Genomic DNA, 22088 nt, shown 5'->3' on the forward strand with positions numbered 1-22088 from the left:
AAATAAACCTATCATCATTCACACAGAGCACTGTTCCTTTGGATAAACAGCCACGTTGTTGGTTGGCAGGAACAGGCTGTCGCCTCCTGGGTCCTCTCTGGAGCTGCACATCTTCGGGCCTCACGCCACTGGCGTTTGAGCAGAGCTGCCTTTTGACTCCAGTGGGGCAGCGCTGGCACTGCACAAGCTCTTTGTCCTTATTTAGATAAAATAAGGATCCCTGAAAGGCTTCCTGACACATACAAAAAAAAAAGCCTCATGCGGCGCTTCACAATAGCTGCCGACATGGGAAAGTTGCAGGGAGGCCCCCAACCAACAGTTTGGATGTAAACATCTTGGGGCTGGGGGCAGTTCAGATATGGAGCCAGGTTCACATTGTGTCCCGGTCCCCAGCCATCCCAGAATTGATTCACCAAGGTAAGAAGTTTGCTCGCCCTCACATAAATTTGTGTCGCCATCTTTAGAGCATTGAGGTGCATTGGAGCTCACACTGACCGGGCTGCCTGGTGCTTTTCCGGCGAGACTTTGGGTGAGGCCTCCTCCAAACGCCAGAGGCAGCAGTTAGTGGACCGAACCGTGAGTGTGTCTGAGGAAGCGTGGCCAGCAAATTTTGCATGTGCTCAAATTATCAAGTCCTAGAAGACAGCACGGGAAGCGGCCTTGTGAAGGTGTCAATTTATCCTCATCCAGGGCCTACAAGGTCAGGCCTAATCCATTCCTGGCACACGCATATTGAACCTCTTCTTGAAACTCATTAGTGATAGGGGTACCACAGCTTCCCTCAGCAACGTCTTCCAGCCCTTCCCTATCTTCCCTTTGAGCAGTTTTCCCTGTAATGTCTAATGTCATCCCCCCCCTTGCTGCAACTCAAAACAAGACTCCTTCTCTCCATCCCATAGAAGACATAAAGCTCTATAACCTACCTCTACTCATTCATGTGTTTGTGGACTACTAGTCTGTGTTATCTTTGTCTTTTCTAGGCTGAACAAACCCACTCATTTTCAGCCATTTCTTATGTAATGTTTTCTAGATTTCTGACCCAAGTTTTCCGGCTGCTTCTCTCCTCTGGTTTTGAGCTGCTCCATGCTTTTCTCAGAGACCTCCCTCCAAGTCTGCCTATCCCTGGACTTGATCAGCTCTGATCAAAAGTTGGTTATGGAGCCATCTTTGTGGTTTTGAGTTGAACTGCATCCAAAGCAAACAAATCCCATGATACTTTTTCCCATTGGTCTCGTGGGATGTGGCAGTTTTGAAGCAGCAGCAGAAGATAAACACAGCGGAGGCCTTCCTGGTAGTGAGCGGTGGGACAGGCTTAGCTCATGTGTCTTGCATAAGACACCCTGGCTTATTAATTTCAGCATGATGCTGAGCATTTCTTTTTGACATGTCACACCGGCTTTTGATCAGCCAGGAGCAGCAGAATAGAAGAGAGGGAGGGACAGTACGAAAGTTGAACTTTGCCCACAGCCTTACTGAAATAACAGCCCCCCTGGTTTGCTTCATCACACATCATCCAGCTCACGAGCAATGATTTGCCAGGCTCCAGACAAATTTTTGCAAAACCCCGTTCAGTATGTCCTGTTTGACATGGATACACTGGTGTCCACCCTGAAAGCGGTTTTGCAAGTGTTTGCAGCACGAATATTAAAACAAATTATCAGTCAAACTGCCTGCATACGCACAGCTGATAAGGACCAGACAGCGTGGGTTTATCAAATCTCATGTCAAATCAGTCTAGATGTTATTGTGACAGGGAAATAAGTTTCTGTGGACGATGAAGCTGCAGTTGGGGTGTTTTATCTGGACTTCAGCATCAGCCCATGTGACGTTCCCACAAACAATGGTTTAGTCGATACCAGTTAGGCTGTACTGTTGCACTGGGTGTGGAGAGAAATGGAGCTAAGCTGATGGCTTTATAAAACCCACGCTGAGAAAAACAGGCATTGTTAGCCTCTTCCAGGCCTCTCTTGTATTATTATTATTCAAAGAGTCTGTCTTCTGAGAGTAGGAACTTTCTAGCTGCACGTCTGTAATAAATAAATAAATAAATAAATAAATAAAATAATAACACCTCTGATAAAATAACTAGGAAAGTTTCCACTAAGAGCATGTCATTATGTCAACTCTGTTCAGCGGAGAAGCATTGCATTCAGTAAATATATATTCGGGAGCTACTTTGTGATCATTGACATTTGACATTGTTCTTACATCTCTCCCTATTAGCATGTTTCTGTTTGGAGTGTACTTGACCTATTTCAGAAATATTCCTCATCTTTTCCCATTATTTACTGAGCAGCAATAACCCTGGGAAGAACCACTGCATTTTACAGGCTGCAAAGTTTCATGGAAACAAGAGGCCCCTCTTGTGCCGCTTAAGTATCTCATCTGTGAAGGTAAATATATTCCTGGATTTAATTAGGAGTTGTAGTATTAATATTTATGCAGATAAAAGTAGGTGAGGAAGCAGGAGAAAGAAGAGGGAGCAAAAAAGACTCATTCATCATGAAGGATGCTGCAGCCAGATCTCTGTGATCTCCTGCACGGAGAAACCATTTCACTCCTTGCTCCTAATGGAGGGCTCAGCGTAAGTCAGGGGTCCAAAAGCATGGCTTGCACCAAAAGCTTGTTTTGCTTTGTTTTCAAATGATATTTTTCACGCAGAAATAGATTTGAAGATAAAACGACAGTGTTTAGAACACAGATCCTCTAGGGAGAATGGAGAAGGGAATTTCAGATACTGGAGGAACAGGAGAGATCTGATCCATTCTGATCTATCTTGTGATGGGTATGATTTTTATGTGCTGCAATACTTTCCAGGATATTAGTATTTTTTGAATCATTAATTCAGATGAAAAGTCAAAATCATCCATTATTCTGTGACTAATAATGGAAAATAAAGATTCAGCCATAATGCTTGGTCTTAAGATTTTGAAGATTTTGAAGCTGTGCTTTCCTGACACAGTTTTCAGATGCTCTTTCATCTGAATTATTTTGAGGTGGAACATACTGTCAATTTTCAAATTCTCACACACAGAAAAAAGAATTGAGTCTGGATCAGCCACCAAAACCCAGAGACAATTCAGGTCTTTCTGACCTTGTGTTTTCACAAGCAGGACAGGTAGTGGGAACATCCCAGCTCAGACCTGTCCTGGTTTATTCTCACTCTGATCTGGCACCCTCAGTACAAAGTGGGAGTAACCCGACTGAGAAAGGTTTAGAGGTACATAAAACAAGGGATCTTAGCATCCAGCCTTTATGAGTGGTGTCATTGTGAGCCTAAATATGAGCATGAAGAGTTCAAAGGTGACACCTCCCATATTCCTGTAGTGTGTGATGGAGAGTCCTGGCACATCAGAAGTTAGAGATCACTTGAGAGCACAAGGCTGTGTCAAAGGCAACAGGGAAAATGTGCACTTTCTCACTCAAGGAGCAGTTCACCTCTTTGTTCTGTCTTTTGTGCCCAGGCTGCACCTGGCCCTCTTTGATTTTAATTATCAGGTACACTTCTCTGGGGGGGCTTGGGGCTAGCCGTGTTAGAAAGCATCACCTTCCCTTCAGGCACAGCTTCGGCTCTTTGTTCTGCTCTCATAGGGTAATTGGATGCTAATAAATCAGCTCTCTGGTTCACAATATTTAAAATGCTTCTAGTGACTGAAAAAAAAAAAAACACGTTCTTGTCTCTTTAATCCTTTCCTTGGTTTGCGATGTGTGTTTCTTCCACTCTTTCTGCTAAGACTCCATTCTGGTGATCAGCTTTTGCTCCTGCACAATTCAGTTACCTTTATTTGGACACAGAAGTAAAAGGAGAAAGATCCTTTGGCCCTAGACCTTCTCGTCTGATTTCTACTCCCCTAGGGAAGTTGGTAACACCCAGCACGATGCCATGAATCCTCCCCACACCAAGGTCCTACGTGACCGAAGTAGGATGCTGGAGACAGCCAGCAGCTCTGCGCAAAGCTCAGAGCAGTTCCAAGCCACGTGCCTGCCAAGTGGCACAGGGTGTCCTTCCATCACGTGTCAGGGCACCGGGCACATTGCACAACTGTCCACCCCCTCCTGCCCACCAACTTAGGGGGTGCAGCCACTAAATTGCAACAGAATAAGCCATAATCTCTTCCTACGCTCCGCAAAATCTGATGTGAATAGAGTCACCTGCCTCGGGCAGTCAGTGTAGCTGGGGGGAATTAAGTTTTGTCCACCCTTAAGAATAGACCTAGCCAGGATGATCCAGATCTCAGAGGGGGCAGCCTTGAATCCCCGAGAATGGCAGAATCCGGCCATAAATAGTGTGCACCACAAAGACACACAGGGAAAAAGAAAAAAAAAAAAAAAAAAGCAACACTTAGCAACAACAGCAACAGTTGCCACTGCAATTATTCCAGCAAATGACAGTAATTTGTGCTGACCACACTGTGGTCTGCCTATAGCTTGCCAACTTGTTCCTGCTCCAGCCATTAATATCAGTTTATTTTGCACACAAAGAAAATAGTTTTCAGTTAAAGCTCTCTGCGCACTTTGTGAGTCATTAATGAAGTCTCATGGTATCTATGACCTAAAAAGAGCACTGTGAGCTACTTTTTCTTGAGCAAGAACCATGATCCACTGGTTGTCTGATGAACTCGTTTATCACTTTTTGTCCTTCATACTTGTGGCCCCGTTCTCTGGAATAACAAGAGCTTGGCTTGAGGAATGGGCATGAAATGTGGTTGTGTTTAAAATTTGTTTATTTTCATTGTTTTTCTTTAGCTTTGTTCTTGGAGCTTGTACAATAAAGGCAAATAATTTAAAGGACACAGAGGGCTGGAGTTTGGTTTTATGCAGAGTGTGGGAGGCTGACAGAAAAGCTATAGCCAAGCGAAGGGACCGCATTCGGCGGGGCTGAGGTGAACTGAAGTATTTAAAGACTCTGGAGGATGTTGACTTGGAATAACTTCCATCTTCCCTCTCAGCTTGTAACTCACACCCGGCTCACACCCAGGCTGAACTCACACCCAGCTACTGCTGGGGAAATGACACCTCTTAAGTCATCAGCTGCAAAACGGGCTCAAGCGGCCAAAACGAGCACAAGTTGGGCAAACTCACCTGTCGAGTCATGTGGCCAGAAAGCAGCGAGGAAGAGACACTAAGCCCCTATGAATCACTGCTAATCACTCTCTCCAGATAATTGACACATTCCTAAAATTCCTCCCAAGTTTCTTGGCAGCCTGAGCTCCATCTCTTTCTTCAGCCGTCAGCCAAAGGAAAGGCTCATAGTGGTGTCAGAAAGACTCTTTTCTTGTAAATAAACAGACACCAGTGCTGCATGTGACAGCTCCACGGCTGGCATGAGAGTAGCCTTATCCCTGGTGGCAACTGTGAGACTTGGAGGTGTTCCTCTGCTCCCCCAGCTTCTCCTTCCCAGCCTACTTGTTTCAGTACAGCTGGTTCAATGCACACAAACCCCAGCAACCCACACAGGAAAGATGCCAGGGAAGCATCGGTCTCACTCTCCACCCAACTCACAGTGCAGCCAGGAAGGCACAGAGAAATGTCCTTCTCATCGTAAAGCTGGTCCCCAAAAGCCAAGATGCTTCTCAGGTGGCTTCTGCTGAGGCCATGGTACGGCACTGTGACTGCAGGTGGCTTCCAAGCTGCCTATTGACGAGGACTTTGTAACACTGCACACACTGCTGGCGTTTGGCTCAACTTGTCTCCCCTGTAGGAGTGGTTAAAGGAAAGGTGATGACCTTTCCTTTGGAAGTGCAAGGAGTGTGCTTAGTTATGGGTATGCAGCGTGAAAACTTTGACTGCTGCAGAGCCACAGCAGACCACATCTTCTGGGGAAGACATCTTTCCCCTGTGGTTCTCAGCCCACAGTGTGAAGATCCTAGGAGCTACTTTGAGATGACTTCAACAGTCATCTGAGAGCAGGTGGTGCACCCTCGGGAGGCTTAAAATGATTGGCCTGGGAACCTGCAGATTCAGAATATGTGAAAACTGCTTAGCATCAGTCAGTTAGTTAGTTAGACTCCTTCTAGAATCACTCAAGAGTGAGGTGGGTCCTCCAGAAAGATGAGAGAGTCAAACTGGAGATGACTTTAAGCACTCATTCCTATGACAGTCTCCGTTAGAAGCCTGATGCCATTGTCTCATCAGCAATGCAAAGCACATCTTAACATGCTGCCCCCTAAACCAGCCTGCTCAGCTGTGAGCCCCCAAAAGAGACTGCAGACAATGACAAAAAATGATTAAAAAATGACTATTTCCAAAAAAAATGACTATTACCAACAGCTCTACACCAATTTTCTTCTTTCCTGTCCAGCTCAGATACTCCCCACACACATTTTCATGGATTGACCCTTCCCAGTCCCCACTGGCATATTTCTTTACAAGTTCATACTGGTTATTTCGTTAAGGGGAGACATACTCTTAGTGAAAGACTATGAATTAAGAGAGAGAAGAAACCGTCTAAGTTTTTAAGAAACCAGTGCTTATTAAGGTAAAGATTTACCACATGGGTTGCAAACTGATTGTAACTTATACTGCAGGCTAAATAATTAGGTCACATCAGGTGCTCCCCTTCTAAAGCAATGGACTACTCTCAGCTCCTATGCCCACTTAGTTTTCTAACAACATATTTCTCTCAATGAAGCAATTGCTATGACTACACTTCAGTTGAATGAGTTCAATATTGTCCCTTTTAAAAAGTGCTGAGCTCAGCACGAGGCACTGCTAAGTTGCCTGGTTTGTTTTTGTCTAATTTCAGTTTAGACATATGGCTAACCATGCCTGAAAAACACGTAATCGTATCCAGGGCAAAACTCGTATGATTATGTAGGGAGAGTTCAAGTGTTTCCCTGTTATTTTAAAATAATGTTAAACTGGGATTACACTGTATTATGTTCTTTTTGGACCTTAAATGTCCGTGTGCATTTATATCAGCCATTTGGCTGTCACATCCATGCTTACTGCCTCAGTGAGTAGCAGTGAAGGAAACTAGCGTATTAGCTCCTGGAACAAATGGGGGCTTTTCTTTTTAAGAAGATAGCTGGGACATAACTTAATACAACTGCTCCCTGTTCTTCTTAATGGAAAGCTAAGTGACATGACAGATGTCATGTCAGGTGACAGATGAATGACTATTAATGGTCTTTCAGGCTCCTGAAGTTTTGTAATACAAAAACACACCCCATCTTCTCAGTAAAATTGTCACTATATATTTTTGAGTGAAAAATACAATATTTTTGAGCAGTGTTAGTGTGATATTTTCTATGATAAGTAAAAGTAGCTCATATACAATAATAATATGCACACAGCCATCTGTGCACACTACACCCAGAATCAATTGTACATCTTTGCAACTGAAATATATACACAGAACTATGTGACTATGTAAAGTGGGCATTTAAAGGCATAGATTTTTTTTTTTTCAGCATATGTGATGTATATGCACTTATTTTGCTTCATCAGCACTATTGAACAGACCCAGTGCCCTTAAACCCACACGACTCTACGATGTAAAGTTGTATACTTACCCGCACTGAGCTCTCATGGTATAGCTCTGAATTTTTGGCTCTGTTTCCCCATGGACATGAATACATGCAAAACTCTTTGCGGTGCACATCTATTTACAGATTGCCTGGTGCACGGTGCGTATGGCAGATTTATGTGCTGTACTTTGCCCACGCACACACCTATGTTGGGCAGGACACGGGCGCCAGGTAGAGGAATATCTATATAATATACATATCAGCGCATTATGAGCAGCTCATTGAGTCCAGCGCAGTGCCCCTTCTGCTGCTTTTGTGCAGTTCATTATAGAAACATACTTGAGTTTGCTCAGTTGCTTATCCCAAAGGCCAACTTTTGATCTTCTCTTGGGAACCTGTCGCACTGCCGTGGTTTCTAGGTACCGCAGCCAATGTGTTTACCAACTCTTTTTCTCTTTCTCGCCCTTTCTATTATGCGTCCCCTTTTTTCTGCCACACAAAGGCTCTGTGCGGTGCTTGTGTGTGGTCCCCAAGAGATGCGGGCCCGGCGAGGAGCCGGTTTTCGGCGAGGCGCTGCGCTGGAGGATCTGTGAACCCGTGCAATTAGCGGTTTAGATCCGGGACCCCACGTGTGGGAGCGGGGCCGGCGGTTGTGCCAGAGCAGTGGGGACAGCCGCCCTCGGGGCGAGTGCACCGACCCCTGGCAGAAGGGTCACAGACAGCCCCCGAGCTCAGGAAAAAACCCCGGGATCAGAGCCGCAATCTGTAGCGGGGTGTCCCCCCGCCCGCCGCCCCGCGCACAACACACGGATTCAGAAAGGGATCATTTGGAAAGCATTTGGAAACATATGGGTCGTTTTTAAGTCAAGACTTCTTTAATTCACTGTGTTTCCTAGTTTTTCCTTTTTTTGAGTGGGGAGGAGTTTGAGCGAGGTTTCGGGGGGGAGTTGTTTGGGGTTGTTTTGTTTGGGGGGGTGCAGGCTCTGGCTGGAAAAAAAGAAAATGAAAAGAAAAGCGGAGGGCTGAGTGGTGGAATAAAGAGCGCAGCAAACCTACCCCAAAGCAGCTTGTTCCCAACTCATGTCCCTTACACGGAGATTAAAAGAACAAACACTCCGCTCTTCTTAATGACGGCATTACCAAGTATAATTAATTAGAAGGGTAGCAAAAGGAATCAGATCCCTGATGCTAATTACTTTCCTAAAAGGATAATATGCTCTTATGTTACTGGTCTAGGTCTACAGAAATATGTCCATTACTGCTACCATTGCTAATAATCGGGTGGTAAAATAAAATACCCAAGAGACATACATGCCTGTGTTTATTTTGGTGTATATTTATATATATATACCACATGCATGCATGTAGCGATACGCTGTATTTGTGCACTGTGTGTACAACTACACATGGTTATCACTTCGTGTTTATGTATCTATACTTGGAGTGTTTCTCTAGACATACATGCTGACAGACAGACAGCCGGGCAGAAAGACAAATATTTAGAGCAACACTTCTCGGCGGTGCTACTGCCAAAGGATGGAAGCAATAAACAAAGGCTCCCCCACCTTTGCCACTCTTGGCCTGTGCAATTAGGTCCGGGTTAGGAGCAGGGCTGCGTTTTCCTTTTCTTGGGCGGAGAAGCGATGGCCCATTAGGCCGGTTCGTGAGGAACTGATGACTGGATGGCATTGATTTGCGGAGGAATTTTTAGCTGCAGAAAAAGGTCGGTGTCCTTCAGCCAAAGATGGCTCTTAGCAGGCTGTGCGTATTTTGCTCAGTTTGCTCTGGTTGCTCTGAAGGGCTGCTAAACAAACGGTGGGTTAGCAGTGAAAACACACAGCCTGGGGATTTTCAGCAGAAAACCTGTGGTGCAAAGTTGTTATGATCATCACTTTACAGAGTGCCTTTCCTGACTCTTAAATGACTTTAGTGAGCTACCAAGTGAATTACTGAGATGGCTTTAGTGACTTACCAAGTATCTGTACGGTGCAGGGGGATGTGGCTGTTGGTACAAGTGCATCTGCCTGTTCCTCTGCATCTTTTGCCCACCTCCTTGTGTGCATGCGCACACGGATGTGATGGACCCGCGGATGTGCACGTACCACCGAAGCCCACCCCTCTGTGCACTTACACCCCTGTATGTACCTCTGTGTGTGCATACATCTGTTTCACTCTCTGAGCACATTTGTGCCCAGGCTGCACGTCTGCGTGCCTAAGTGTGCGTAGGTAAGGCTGTCCTCATGCATGTTGCCAGCAGGAGAAAACCTGCCTATGTAGCTCCGTGTGTGTCTACGCAGGTGTGTGCCACATGTATGGGCATAGACTTGGCACGTTATTTTTAGTCTCCCATCCTTTCGGACAGCTTCCCAAAATATCACTCTTTTCCCCCATTTCTGCCTCCTGATCCTACCGTTCCCCCAGGATTTTCTGCGGGACTCAAGGCCTTTGCCCAGTGCTTCTCAGTGAGCAGAAAGCAATAAGTGCAATTTAATGTATTATTTATGAGTGGTGGGAAAGTCTAAGGGGGTTTTAATCTCTGTTTCTCCACTTCCTTCCCAGCTGAAAACCATTTCACCTCCCTTCCCAGATATTCAGCTCCAGTGTGCTCCCCCGCCCCACTCCCATCTGCGCCTTATTTGTACAAATGTTCCCGTGTCTTTAGAAATCATCTTCAAAAAAAAAAAAAAAAAGAAAGAGAAAAAGAAAAAGAAAAGAAACCCCCTTGCCAAACCCATATTGTACTTAAACATTTGTGAAGATTTTGTTTCTCTCAATATGGTAGCGAGAGGGGGCTCTGGGAGGGGCTTTCTTGGAGAAATGTCTCATTCAGTCTGCTGAACCCCCTCCTTGAAGTTTCTTTTCAAGGCTGTTGGAAAGTTGGGCAAACTGAAAAGCAAAACAATAATTAGAGATAATTGCTTGTGTCCAAACACAGGCATCAAAGCCTCGGGGGTCTCATTTGTGATGGGCCTTGGTGTGTGATCCAAAAAAAAAAAAAGTAGGAAAAAAAAAGTAAAAAAAAAAAAAAAGGTGACCCTTATTTTATTTATTGAGTGGGGGAACAGAGAGAAAGTGCCAGATGGAAGGACCTCAGAGCAATCTCCAACGGCTCAGCCCTGCCTGCTTGGGCGAACAGGCACTGAGGCCAGGATAAAAGGGATAGAAAGCAGGGTCAGGAGAGGTTGCATAATTACCAGGGTGGAGGTAAAAGGGGTGAGGGGGGAGACGACAGGGGTGTCTCTGGCCCCACAGTGGAGATCTGTGCAGCCCCCCAGCTCCATGAGGCTGGTGACACCCCCAGTACCCAGGGGGCCAGGGTAGGTACCAGGGATGCTGCAGGATGCCACCCACACCAGGGCCCTTTTGGGGGGGTGGGGGGTAGGAGCCCTGATTTTCAGGGGGCTGAGTTGCCCCCTCTCCTTCCCTCTGAGCTGGATCCCTAGTGTGGATCCAAGTGGACCCGATCTGCCCCAAATTCCTCCCTGGTGGGATGCACTTCTGAAGCCTGAGCGTGGCAACCCCCAGTTTACCCACAGCAAGGGCAGCGCTGGATCCTCAGTGGTTTTATTGTCAGTCGGGGGAAAGGAATAAGGAGAAAAGGACGTAAAATGGGATGGTGGTGGTATAAAAGAAACCCCCAAAACCATTGTAACAGACTAATTCCCTAGGCCTTGCTGGGAAGATGCATTTCCCTGGCTGCAAACGGTGCTGGAAGGGGTCTAGGCAGGGGTGGGGGTACCAGATGTAGCAGGACCCCTTTCAAGGAGGCAGAAGGAAGGCAACAGATGAGGGTGAAGGGATAAGGGGGGAGCATTCCTAGAGAAGAGGGATGACAGGGGTCTCTCCCTGGGACCCTTTCCTCTCCTCCGATTTTCAGAGGCGCTGGTTCACATGAAGAGGTGTAGCCAAATTTCTCTTCACCCTCCCGGTCCCTCGGTAATGGGCTTGTAATGACCTAAACGAGTTGCTGATTAGGGACAATAAATCTGCCTTTCCAGCACGGGTATCCCTCACCAGGGGGGGCGGCGGGGACCCGCCCGTCCCGGAGCAGGAGGTGCCAGCGTTTATTTCTTCGGGCTGCCGGGAATTTGGCTGCCAAGCTGGAAACGTGGATCTCGGCTTTCCAAAAGGAGGGGATGCCAGGGCTCAGGAGCGGCTGGAGAAGCGTCTGCTGGGGCGGCTTTGCTCGCCTCGCTCCAGGGACGGCCGAAAAAAAAAAAAAAAAAAAAGGAAAAAGGAGGAATAAATAAATAAAGAGCAGGAAAGAGACGTGGAGTAAAAGCCCCAGCGGCTCTTCTGAGCCCGGCCCGCCGTGCGGTCCCGCTGCACCCCCTGCGCCCCGCCGAGGGAAATGCACCGGCTGCGTGGGAACCGCGCCGCTCCGGGGCGGGAAGAAAATGAAACAAATAAAAAATAAAAAATAATAATAATAATAATCTCGCCGCGTTAGCTTAAAACTAAGGCTTGATGGAGAGCGACGCCCGGTTCGCGAGCCCGGTGTCAGGGTAACACTGCTGGCTCGGGGACGGGCGCCCGAGGGGTGCTGCCCCCCCCCCCCCCCCCCCCCCCCCGCAGGTGCATGGGAAGGGGGCACCCATCGCGGGGAGCCCCGAGCGGGGTGGTCTCCCGGGGGAGAAGGGTGGCCGTGCCCCCCTCCCGGCGGAGCCTCGGGGCGCCGGCATCGCCAGGCACTTCTAATTAGCAAATAAAGATGTTGGTCGTTAGCGAGCGGCATCCAAGGCAGGCGCGCTCTCCCCGGGATGCTCGGAGCCGGGCTGCGGGGCCGAGGGCTGCGTCCTGCCCGCCGGCACCTGGCGCGCAGCTGGAGCCGGAGCCCTCCTGCTTTGTAGTTTTCTTCCCTTCTTTCTCTCTCCTGTCCCCCTCCTATTATTTTTTTTTCCCCCCTTTCCGTACAGTTAGCGAAATCCTCATCATCCCGGAGCTCCGCTCATCACCCCGACCCTCCCCACCGCACAGCCCTTCGCACTGCCTTTCGAGCAATGTGCCGAGTATTTTTTTCTTCCTTTCTCTTTTAGCATCTCTTATTTTCCTTCCTTCTTTCTACCTAGCAGCACCTTCTCACACCTTTTTAATTTTCCTATCCTTCCTCCACCTCCCCCCCCCCCCCCCCCCGCCCCCGCCGCTGCCGGAGACGTTCGCGGGCTGGACCCCGAAAGATCTTTTACACAATCACATCGGCTGGCGCAAAATAATTTGCAGAAATGTCGAAAACCTTTTTTTTTTTTTTTTTTTTTCCCCGAGTCAGCCAAAGCCACCGTTAATTTATTTTTTCTCGATTCATTTCTTTCAGTGCGATCAAGGAGGGGCTTTGGATCGGGCTGGCTCCGCCGAGGGAGGCTGCCGGTTCCGCTCCGACGCGGTTTTTCCTTTATTTTTGTTTCTGTTACATCTCTATTTTAATTTCGCTGCGGTGGTTTGTTTGCAGGCAGTCGCGCGTCCTCCTCCCGAGGACAAACGTGCGGAGAAGAGGAGGAGGATGATGAGGAGGAGGAGGAGCAGCCCTCCCTGCCCCGGGGCAGCTGTGCCAGGGGCCGGGGGCGACGGCGCGGTGCGCCCCCCCCGCCCCGCCGTGCCCCGTGCTTTCCAAGCGGCATTTCTCCCGCCGAGCCCAGCCAGGCTCCGAAACCAAATCAGCGTGTTTGTGTCCCCCAGGGTGGGTTTTCTTTGATAGATGGCTTCCCGGGGCTTGTGCTTCCTACCTCGCCCTGTTCCTTCCCCGGTAACTTACACGCTTAGCGCCCAAACACACGGCTGTAGCTGTGTATTTGTACATGACACACATGACAAATTCGTAATTCATTACACGATGCATTTGTCGTGGCGATGAAATACGCCTCGTGTGTACGAGGCACATTATATACGCATTACATGTCGTTCGGAATTTTTCTGTACCGTTCTACATACTGCAGAAAAAAATCGAAGTAAATGTATGTATATCCTCAATTTAAGTATAAATTTTATTACACGTACTTACATGAATTGTGTTCTTCAATGAGAACAGAGAATGAGAATTTGTAGCATTGCCATGTTTGTATACGATGCACACAACTTAAGGTATTTTTAACAGCCTTAAGACGTGTCCGGGTGCATACGCACACGGTGTGTGCACGCAGAGTGGCTAAAACACGCTGCCGTCTGCGCGGGACTGTCCAGATTTACAGAAAAGAGCCCTAAATTCCTATGTATAGCGATACTTGCACGTGTGTTTGTAGCTCCGAGCGACCCGCAGCGGCTGCAGGGATCCCCGAAGGGTGGGTGCGGACACGCAGCGGGGGCGGCCGGGGGCGCTGCGGGGTGGCCGGGCACCGAAACGCGCATCTTCCTCCTCCTCCTCTTCCTCCTCCTCCTCCTCTCCCGGCGCCCCCCCGCTCCCCGGGGCTCCCCGAGGAGGTGCCGCTGCCAGCCCCGCACCGAGCCCCGGTGGTGCCCCCCCGGCCCCCCGCTCCCGTGTCCCCCCGCCGGGGGAAGGGTTTGGGGGCAGGGCGATGAGCGCTAAGCGAACGTTTTTGTAGGGAAGGGGGTCGGCTGCAAACCCGCAGCCCCTCGTAAAAAATCACGAAATCACCAGAAATCCGAGGACCCCCCCCCCCGCTTTTCTCCTTGCCCAAGGATGTAAACGCGGAGCCGCTGGTGTACAGGGAATGCAGGCGCTGCGGTGGGCACTTGCCTTGGGCAACAGGTTTGGTGGGCGGGAGGGGGGAGAACAAAAATTTCTATTTCTTCCAGCCCGGGCAGGCAGGCTGCCGGCTGGGTGGGTCTGGGGGGAGCAAAAAGCTGCTCCTGCCGGGACCCGGCTGCTTTCTGGTCTCGGGCAATCCCGTTTACGCTTTTGCTTGCCCACCTGGGGAAAAAACAAACAAACAAACACAAAAAACCAACCACGTGTCTCTCCACTCCGGCACTGCCTGACGCAGAGGAGAGCCGAAATCCTCTCGCGGGTTTTGTTTTAACCCACTGATGAAATTCAGAAAATTGGAAGCTGCATGCAGCCGGGGGACCAAGGCAGAAAACTGCATCGCCCATCTCCTTCTGCAGCCTGGGAAAATGGTCCTGAGCCGGCAGTAGGGCAGAGCCACCGCCTGCTGCAGTGCCAGCAGCACCGGGCCAGTCTTCTTCATGTACAAATTTACACAATACGTATGAATATGCCACACAAGATGTAGCATATATAAAAGAAACAATGCACAGCATAAAACACGCACCATATTCCATATAAGACTGAAACTGCAATAGTGCAGGAATATAGGAATGTGTGTGACATCACGAGATACTGTGTCTTGTAGGTAAAGCTCATGTTACAAGCTATTAGTTAGGCTGTGATCTTAACATCATTCATAGTCAATTAACCCTTGGGACTAAATTATCCCACCCTCCTGCTGCCTCAGGTTTTATCTACATAATCTTTCAGCCCAAATACATCAGCTGTCTCTGGGGCTGAGGCACGGGAAAATGCTGTGTCCTGTCTCTAATTTATATATGTGTGTGTACTCACAACATACATTGATTATTTCTTTGCAAAGCTGTATTGTGTGTGTATGTAGTCACTATATATGTATACAGATACTATTTCTCTTTAAAACTGTAGAATTTGGAGGTTGGGAAGGGTTTTTTGGTTGTTGTTGTTGGGGATGTGCATGATTTTGAAATGAATCCAAAAACCCAGGAAAGAAAGGAAAATCGTTCTGGAGGGGAGCTGTAGCTGAGCCCAAGGAAAACCAGCTTGCTGGTTGTACGTCTGGGCTATGAGTTTTACCTGTTCTAGGACTGGGCAAAAAGCTGGAGGCTTCATTCTGCAGCTTCTTTAGTGACCCAGTGCACATGGAGGAGAAATCTATGGGAGCTAAGCCAGAGAAGAGAAGAGCTAGCGTGTCTTTTGGTATGTTGCTAAAGCGACTGTGATCTGAAGCCAGGGATGCACATTACAGTTGTCCTTAGGAGCCCAATTTTCTCTGTCGTAGCCATTCCAGGCTGTAGAAAGGAAACATCTCTTTACAAACGTAATGGGTTGCTGCTTTAGAGAACTGTATTTTCCCTTGGTCTCTGATACCTCTTCCTATATGATATTGGAGAAATCACTTAAACTTAAGTTTTCAAGAGAGTAGTAGTGCTAAGGGCATATGGGTCTGCATGTGCGTGTCTGTAAGTCACAGACAAACACCCACACGGATCCCACAGCTGTCAATAGGAAACACATGCACATCCACAGCAAATCAGTTTATGTTTTGGGGAGGATATCTATGTGGAAGATACAGGAAAAAATAGAGTATGGGTAGACAGAGACACAGCAACTGATCACAGCTTTAAAAAAAATAATAATTTGAGAAGTCAGTAAGGGAGATATTTTGCGAAGGCTAATCTATGCAAATTGACAGAAAAAAATCTATTCAAGTTAATGGCGTATCAAGCTGTAAAAAAATGTGGAGTGGAGTTTATTCTCTGCATTAGTTACACGCTATAATCTTCCGATTTCAAACTCTGTAATTATTTGGTCACTAAAGAGTTCTGTTTATTGCTTGGCCATGGCTTAAAGGTTACATTACGATCTCTGATGCTGGCAGCTTATAGTTCTCTTCTGATCACTGGTAATAGCGTGTACTTCAAAAAAAAAATCCACAAATTATTTCTTCTATTTTTTTTTTTCTTTTCTGCCTTCTCCTCTAAATTTAAAAACAGATTTCCAGCTTTTGTGGTTAGTTTGTACCAAAAGTGACTCATACTCATCAGACTGGACCTATTAATTTACTTGAATTGTTGTTTTTGAAAGGAAAGAAAAGAAGTTTCTTTAAAGTACCATCAAGCATGTTGTTATTTTTTTTCCCCTCTCTCGTGAAATGAGGCATATTTATTTCCTCTTGTGAACCCTGTCCAAAATAATCAAAAACAAACTAGTGGGGGAGAGGGAAGGGAACCAGACAGTTTGCCAACCTTTGAATCGGAGTTGAACCTCTTAAAAGAAGGTTTGCGATGGGCTTTGTGCAGCACCTTGCTGTAGGTTCACAAACTTTTCAGGTTATTTTCTGCCATGTGGTGATCCCCCAGGGGGCTACGGTTCAGCTACGTGTTGTAAAGTATTCAATGCTTATCTGTCTGATGGGCTCAGGAATAAGGAGTTTGTAATAAAAACACTTGTTAGATTACTACTTTCCAGTCGTTTAAGGACTTGAATAGTAGGACCATTTATCCTCCAAACTGTTGTCATCTAAGTGTTTGGAGATCTCCTATTTGCCAAGTGCAGACCATGGTCTCTGCTCTGAAGTGATTTCTATCTGCTTCTGCTTTCTGGCACAGTATAGTGGAGAAGCCCTGCTGCCTTGGGCTTGAGCTTGCTAGGGAAATATGCACACGACTATTCATTTTGGTATTCATTTAGAAGCATGGTCCATCAGGTCTCGTGTCATGGCTCTATCCAACAACATTCATCACTGCTATGGGCCAGTGAATACCACAAAAATGTCCTCAGGGGCTGTGCCTTTTCCTAGGGCAGTGCCTCTTCCCCCAGCTGGAGTTTGGCTCCTGTCTCCCTCCAGTCCTAGAAGTGCTGCTGAGCCTTCTCTGGCATCGAGGTGCCACCAGCCAATCCCATAGGTGGCTGCTAATCCCAGGGAAATGCCCTGTACCTCCACCCTGGCTGCTTAAACCCAGTCTCTGCAGGTTTATTCCGTAAACCACAGTTAAAGAGTGTGGCCAGATAAAGCAGCAGCTACTCACACAGCTGTTAGCTGAGCAGAGCCACGGGGAAGCCAATAATGTGTTCGTGAGGTCTGGACTTTGGGGTTTTGCTGCTGGCAAGTGGGTTTTATTTCTGCATCTGGAACACAGCTTCCCTCAACCTTTTCTTCCTCTGCAGGTATCTCCCCTCCCAGAAGTGCAGGCAGCCAATGCACGGTCTCGGCACCAGCAGTCCCTTGTTCTGCATCGAAGTTTTCCTTGTAACAAACTGCAAAGGGTGAGTGTGCATCCTGGATCAGGACATCCCTGGCTTAAAACCTTCCCAAACTTCCAGCAGAGTCACAACAAAGCATCCCACTGACTTCAGTGAAAGGATGGGACTGGTTCCCGAGAGACTCAGGGATCCTGCATTGCACTGGGGGTTCTGGGTGGGATTTGAATCAATTGCTCAAATTAGAAAGCTGCCTGGAGTGAGCTGGTTTCAATCCCACCCCTTCCCAATTTTAGATTTTCATCTACAATTTATAATCACAATCTATTTGACAAGCTGGGGTTCTGAATTCAAGCTCTGCTGCCAAAGAGCCATGGATGGAAATAACCAAATAACTGTATGTACCTCCTGCACAACGTAGCGTGCAAACAGAGCACAAACACCCCAAATCTGTTGTTCTGTCTTTGATTTTGATTGACTTAGAAGAACCGTTAAGAATAATAATGAGAAGCTGATGACATCGCGGCCTGAGGAATGCACCACTGCTAGAGAACAGATGGTGCAAAGACATTTTTTGGAAACTTTTTTTTAAAATGAACTTGGCACCTGGGCCTTTCTTAGGATAAATGCTCTAACTTGGAGCAACCACAGCGCTTGGTGGTTGGGATCCATTGAAAACCAGCGATTTTGCTACAGAGGAATGCATTTTTAGGAAGATACAGAACACTTCATGGGATTCAGGTTTCTTTCTGTGTGATAAGTACTATTTCTTCTTTCGGGCTTGAGAGTGCTCATCTCTTTACCTGCATTATAATTGGAAGGAAATTAACAATTCATTTTTGCAGCTCTAAAACTGATGTGACTCCAGGAACCAATTGACCAGGCTTTAAAGTAAATAAGTAATTATGAAGATAAGGGATCATTAGTTTGACTTTCTGCTCTCTATTTTATCAGGCTTTATCTTTTTACTTCACAGTTCTGCAAGCTTTTCAAGAGGAAGTTAAATCAATCTGTAGTAAACTTAATCCTGTCGATACTACAGTGGCTCTTCTTGATATTAATTCATTAGCTTCTTATAAATAGTCATAGCCCCTTAGATGATTTTAGGTTGAAACAGCTGATATTATTATCACTGTGTTGAACACGACTAGCTATGCTAGACAAAAATATCTCATGAAGAAAAGCATCTGCCCTTGGTCTGAAGACTTTCAACGATGGAGTCCACCCTATCCTTTGATCGATGACTCCATGTTAAAAAAAATCTATGTTTTATCGCTTATTCAAATTTGTCTGGCATTTACTTCCAAACATCAAATCTCGGTAGGCATTTCTCAGCTAGATTAAAGACCCGTTCTGTACCTGGTATTTTCTTTTTCCAGTTGTACTTGGACATCCTAGTGAAGTCACCTCTTAATCTTCTTTGCGGTAGACTAATCAGATTGAGCTGCGTAAGTCTCTTACTAGAAGGCTTTTTTCTTTTCTTTTCTTTTTTCTTTTTTTTTTTTTTTTTTTTTACAGCCCTCAAATCATATGGATTTCCATACCACTTGACATCAGTGGAGATTTATGCTAGCTTGGAATTTGGTTGTATATTTCAATTACTGTGAACATTTTGTGGCCTGGGGTGGAACGCGCCTAAGAGCATGACAGATTATTTGTAACATGCGTATCTGTTAAACTTGGTTTAGCAATCAAATAGGGTAAAATTCAGCTGCATGCAGATGATCAGTAGAAAACCTTTGTCCCATTAAACTCCTTTTTCATGGGTTTACGTTCATCTTAAGTGCAATTGAGGCCATGGGAGCAAAGATAAACATCAGCCATTGAGACAGATGCTTAACTTACGCACCTCATTTTTCATGGCTTTGGTGGAGTTGTGTTGATTTACACCAGCTGAAGACCCTGGCCCATGGTAAACAGCACAAGCGGATAAAATGGAGTCCAATCATTTGATCCTGGGTCAATATGGCAAGGGGACATAGTTATACTAGAGCAATGATGCAGGAACTTCAGAGAATCCTAGTTGCTATAGGGTTTCTGAGGTGGAATCTGGCCTGCTATTTTGGTCAGTACCTCTAGTAGGTAGTTTTCCTCTTAAAATTGACACAAAGACAGAAGTAAGTGAAATTGAAATGTTCAGCTGATGGAAGTTGTTTGGAGCCTATCCAAATGCTCTCCTTTGGTTAGAGAAGCAATCCAGCAAGGTTCTGAGCAGCCATGGGACTCAGTGGTGTGTGTCAGTGCCCTTTGCAGTCTTGGTTTTCCATATATGTGCATTTTCACACAAATGTTTGGGTACGTTTTTGTGCATGTAGGCTTGTATAAGTAAATGCAGCAGAAATCATAAGCATTTATGTTCAAATATGCATTGTAAATATGTACATTAAATACAGGAATGTGTGCAATTATTTTACACAGAGGGCTAGATAAGACTGATGCTATGGATAGGAATGTGCGTGTGTATAAAGCTGATGTCTGGTTGTGTATGCCAGCGTGATCAAGAGAATGTGAATAGAAGTGTGTGTGTTTATGTATGCATATGTGTAACTGGTGTGGGGAAAGACCACTGGGAAATAAATGATACGAAACGTCTGTACATTCCAGAGAAATGTTCGGATCTTTGAGGTTAAGGGATATGCTCTAGTCACAAAAATAAACACACTGGTGTAGCATGCCACTGATATGTGGATAAGCTCACTAAGGACGGGTAAAGTTTCAGTTTTCACCTCCATCTGATGGTAAGCAAGCTGCTTCCCTCACTGCCTCTTTTGACAGTTCAAAGTAAAATGACATTTAAAATAAGAGGTTAAAGAGCAAAGGAAAACAGAGTTTTTCTGCTTGAACTGGGGGAAATTTGATAAACCAGTCTTCCACAGATGCCAGTGATTTCAAAAGGCTCCATTTCCTTTTGATAAGGCTCCGAGAGAGTAATTCAGAGTGGGATCTGTTAGCCAGAGCTCTTAGCTGCTAAAATGTCAGATCAGAGGCTGAACTTTCCCAAAACTATATAGTTATTGCAACGTATAGCTGATTGTGTCAAGCCCTTTACAAAATCTTTGCACCATTTCCATCCTGACTTTAAAATTGCACTTGATTCACAAGAATTGTCAGAGATTGTTAATTATGGAAGACTTGAAGAGGGGCTTATGCTTTAAAGATTGACCTACTTTTTCCAACCATTTGTGTTCTAACAAAAAATATTACCTTCCCTTGCAAACATTGCCTTGCTTGTACTCCTAGATCATGATGGCTGCACCAGGAATCCATTGGGAACAATATGAAGCATAGAAACACCCAGAAATGTGAAGGGTGGATGTTCTGACCTTTCCCCATTGACTGCACTAGAAGTTCAGCTCCTAGAAAACTGCCTGCTGTTTATCAAGTTTCTGTTGATAAATGTGGTTAATCAGTGGTAGCGAGATGCTATAATCCTGTTCAGATATAAGTAATGTGTTTCATCAGTGGCTATAATTGCAATAATAGGAACAACTATAGATTATTAAATATAATGTTAAATAAGTAACAGTGAGCTCAGTGTGAGCAGAGCTTACATTTCCAGATCAGCAGAGGCCAAACTCTGCTCACTATTTGGCTGCATCATGGCTCAAAATCTGCCTTTCCAGATAACTTAGAAACATGGCAGCACTTGAGAACAGGTTATAGCCCTAGTTAAGTCACAAAGCCAAGTTTTACAGCTGAATCAAAATCTTTTGGACTCTTTTCCTTGACCATGAGAAGTTTCAGCCAGGGCTTCGTGGCTATCTACCTGTTTTGCTCTGGTGGCCATCTATTTACTTTGAAACCTGGAGATAGAGATCCTCTTTTAGTGATAACTGCAACTCCATGATGCTTGGGGAAAGTGGAGGCAGAAATAAGACCCAGTAGAACTTTCCTGTATTGTTGGTAGGAATACTGGGTGTATATGAATTTCTCTGTGATATTCCGACATTCAACTAGTGGATGTAGTTGCCAAAAGATGTCTAATACATAAATTTTTGGACATAACTTTTCGCACGCAGGAGCATTAGGACTGTAGGCCTCCCTGCATAGTCAGTCTTATGGGGGATCACAGTGAAAGAACCCTCATTCACTGATCTTCTTTTGGTCTCTAGAAAAAAGAGGATAGCAGTGGGAATTTGAACAGAATACGATTAAATTAATGTTTTTCTGGTTCAGCTGCCTGAACCTTCTCTGTAGTTTTGGGGACGGAGGAAAACTGAGCTTTCTCCTGCTGTGAGGCTGACTGAGTGCAAGTCACTGTTTGGTCAGGGTAAAAAGGAGTGGCAGGTTACATTACCATATGCTTTTGTGCACTTTCCCCAGGTTCAGAGGGTGATAATGGGGTTGTCAGAACACCAGTGAGTTGCTCTGAGTGACAGATCAGTTATGGTATGGCTGAAAGGCCACAAGAACCAAACCTTTGACTGGGGTGGTCTGTCTCACTCCACTGGGAGGCAGTGGAAGAGCAGATACACTGATCCTTCCTCTGCCAGGAACCTTTGGGTGCTCCAAAAGTGGCTGAAAAACTTAGCTAATCTGAATGTGTGTGAAAAGGAGGAGATTACAGCCAGGACACCCAAAATGCTCTCAGAGAGGAGTTAACCAAACTCATAGGTATAAACCAAACACACTGAAAAAATAAATGAATAAATAAATAAATTGGTCTTTAACTAATATGACCTGCCAAATCGTTAATACAACTGTGCTGATTTACATCA

At 46.0% G+C, this 22088-nt stretch overlaps 1 protein-coding gene across 4 annotated transcripts in view; it reads left to right on the forward strand.

Moving 5' to 3' along the window:
* The window catches only part of FOXD2 (forkhead box D2), a 218023-nt gene that overhangs the window by 186663 nt on the left and 9272 nt on the right, over nt 1-22088 (forward strand). For all 4 annotated transcript variants that reach the window (XR_010833056.1, XR_010833057.1, XR_010833055.1 and 1 more), the window contains one exon: nt 17338-17436. The gene's annotated coding sequence lies outside the window, so the exon portion shown is untranslated. The remainder of the gene's footprint in view (nt 1-17337; nt 17437-22088) is intronic.

Source organism: Anser cygnoides, chromosome 8 (assembly GCF_040182565.1).
Source record: "Anser cygnoides isolate HZ-2024a breed goose chromosome 8, Taihu_goose_T2T_genome, whole genome shotgun sequence".
In the NCBI taxonomy this organism is placed as follows: domain Eukaryota; kingdom Metazoa; phylum Chordata; class Aves; order Anseriformes; family Anatidae; genus Anser; species Anser cygnoides.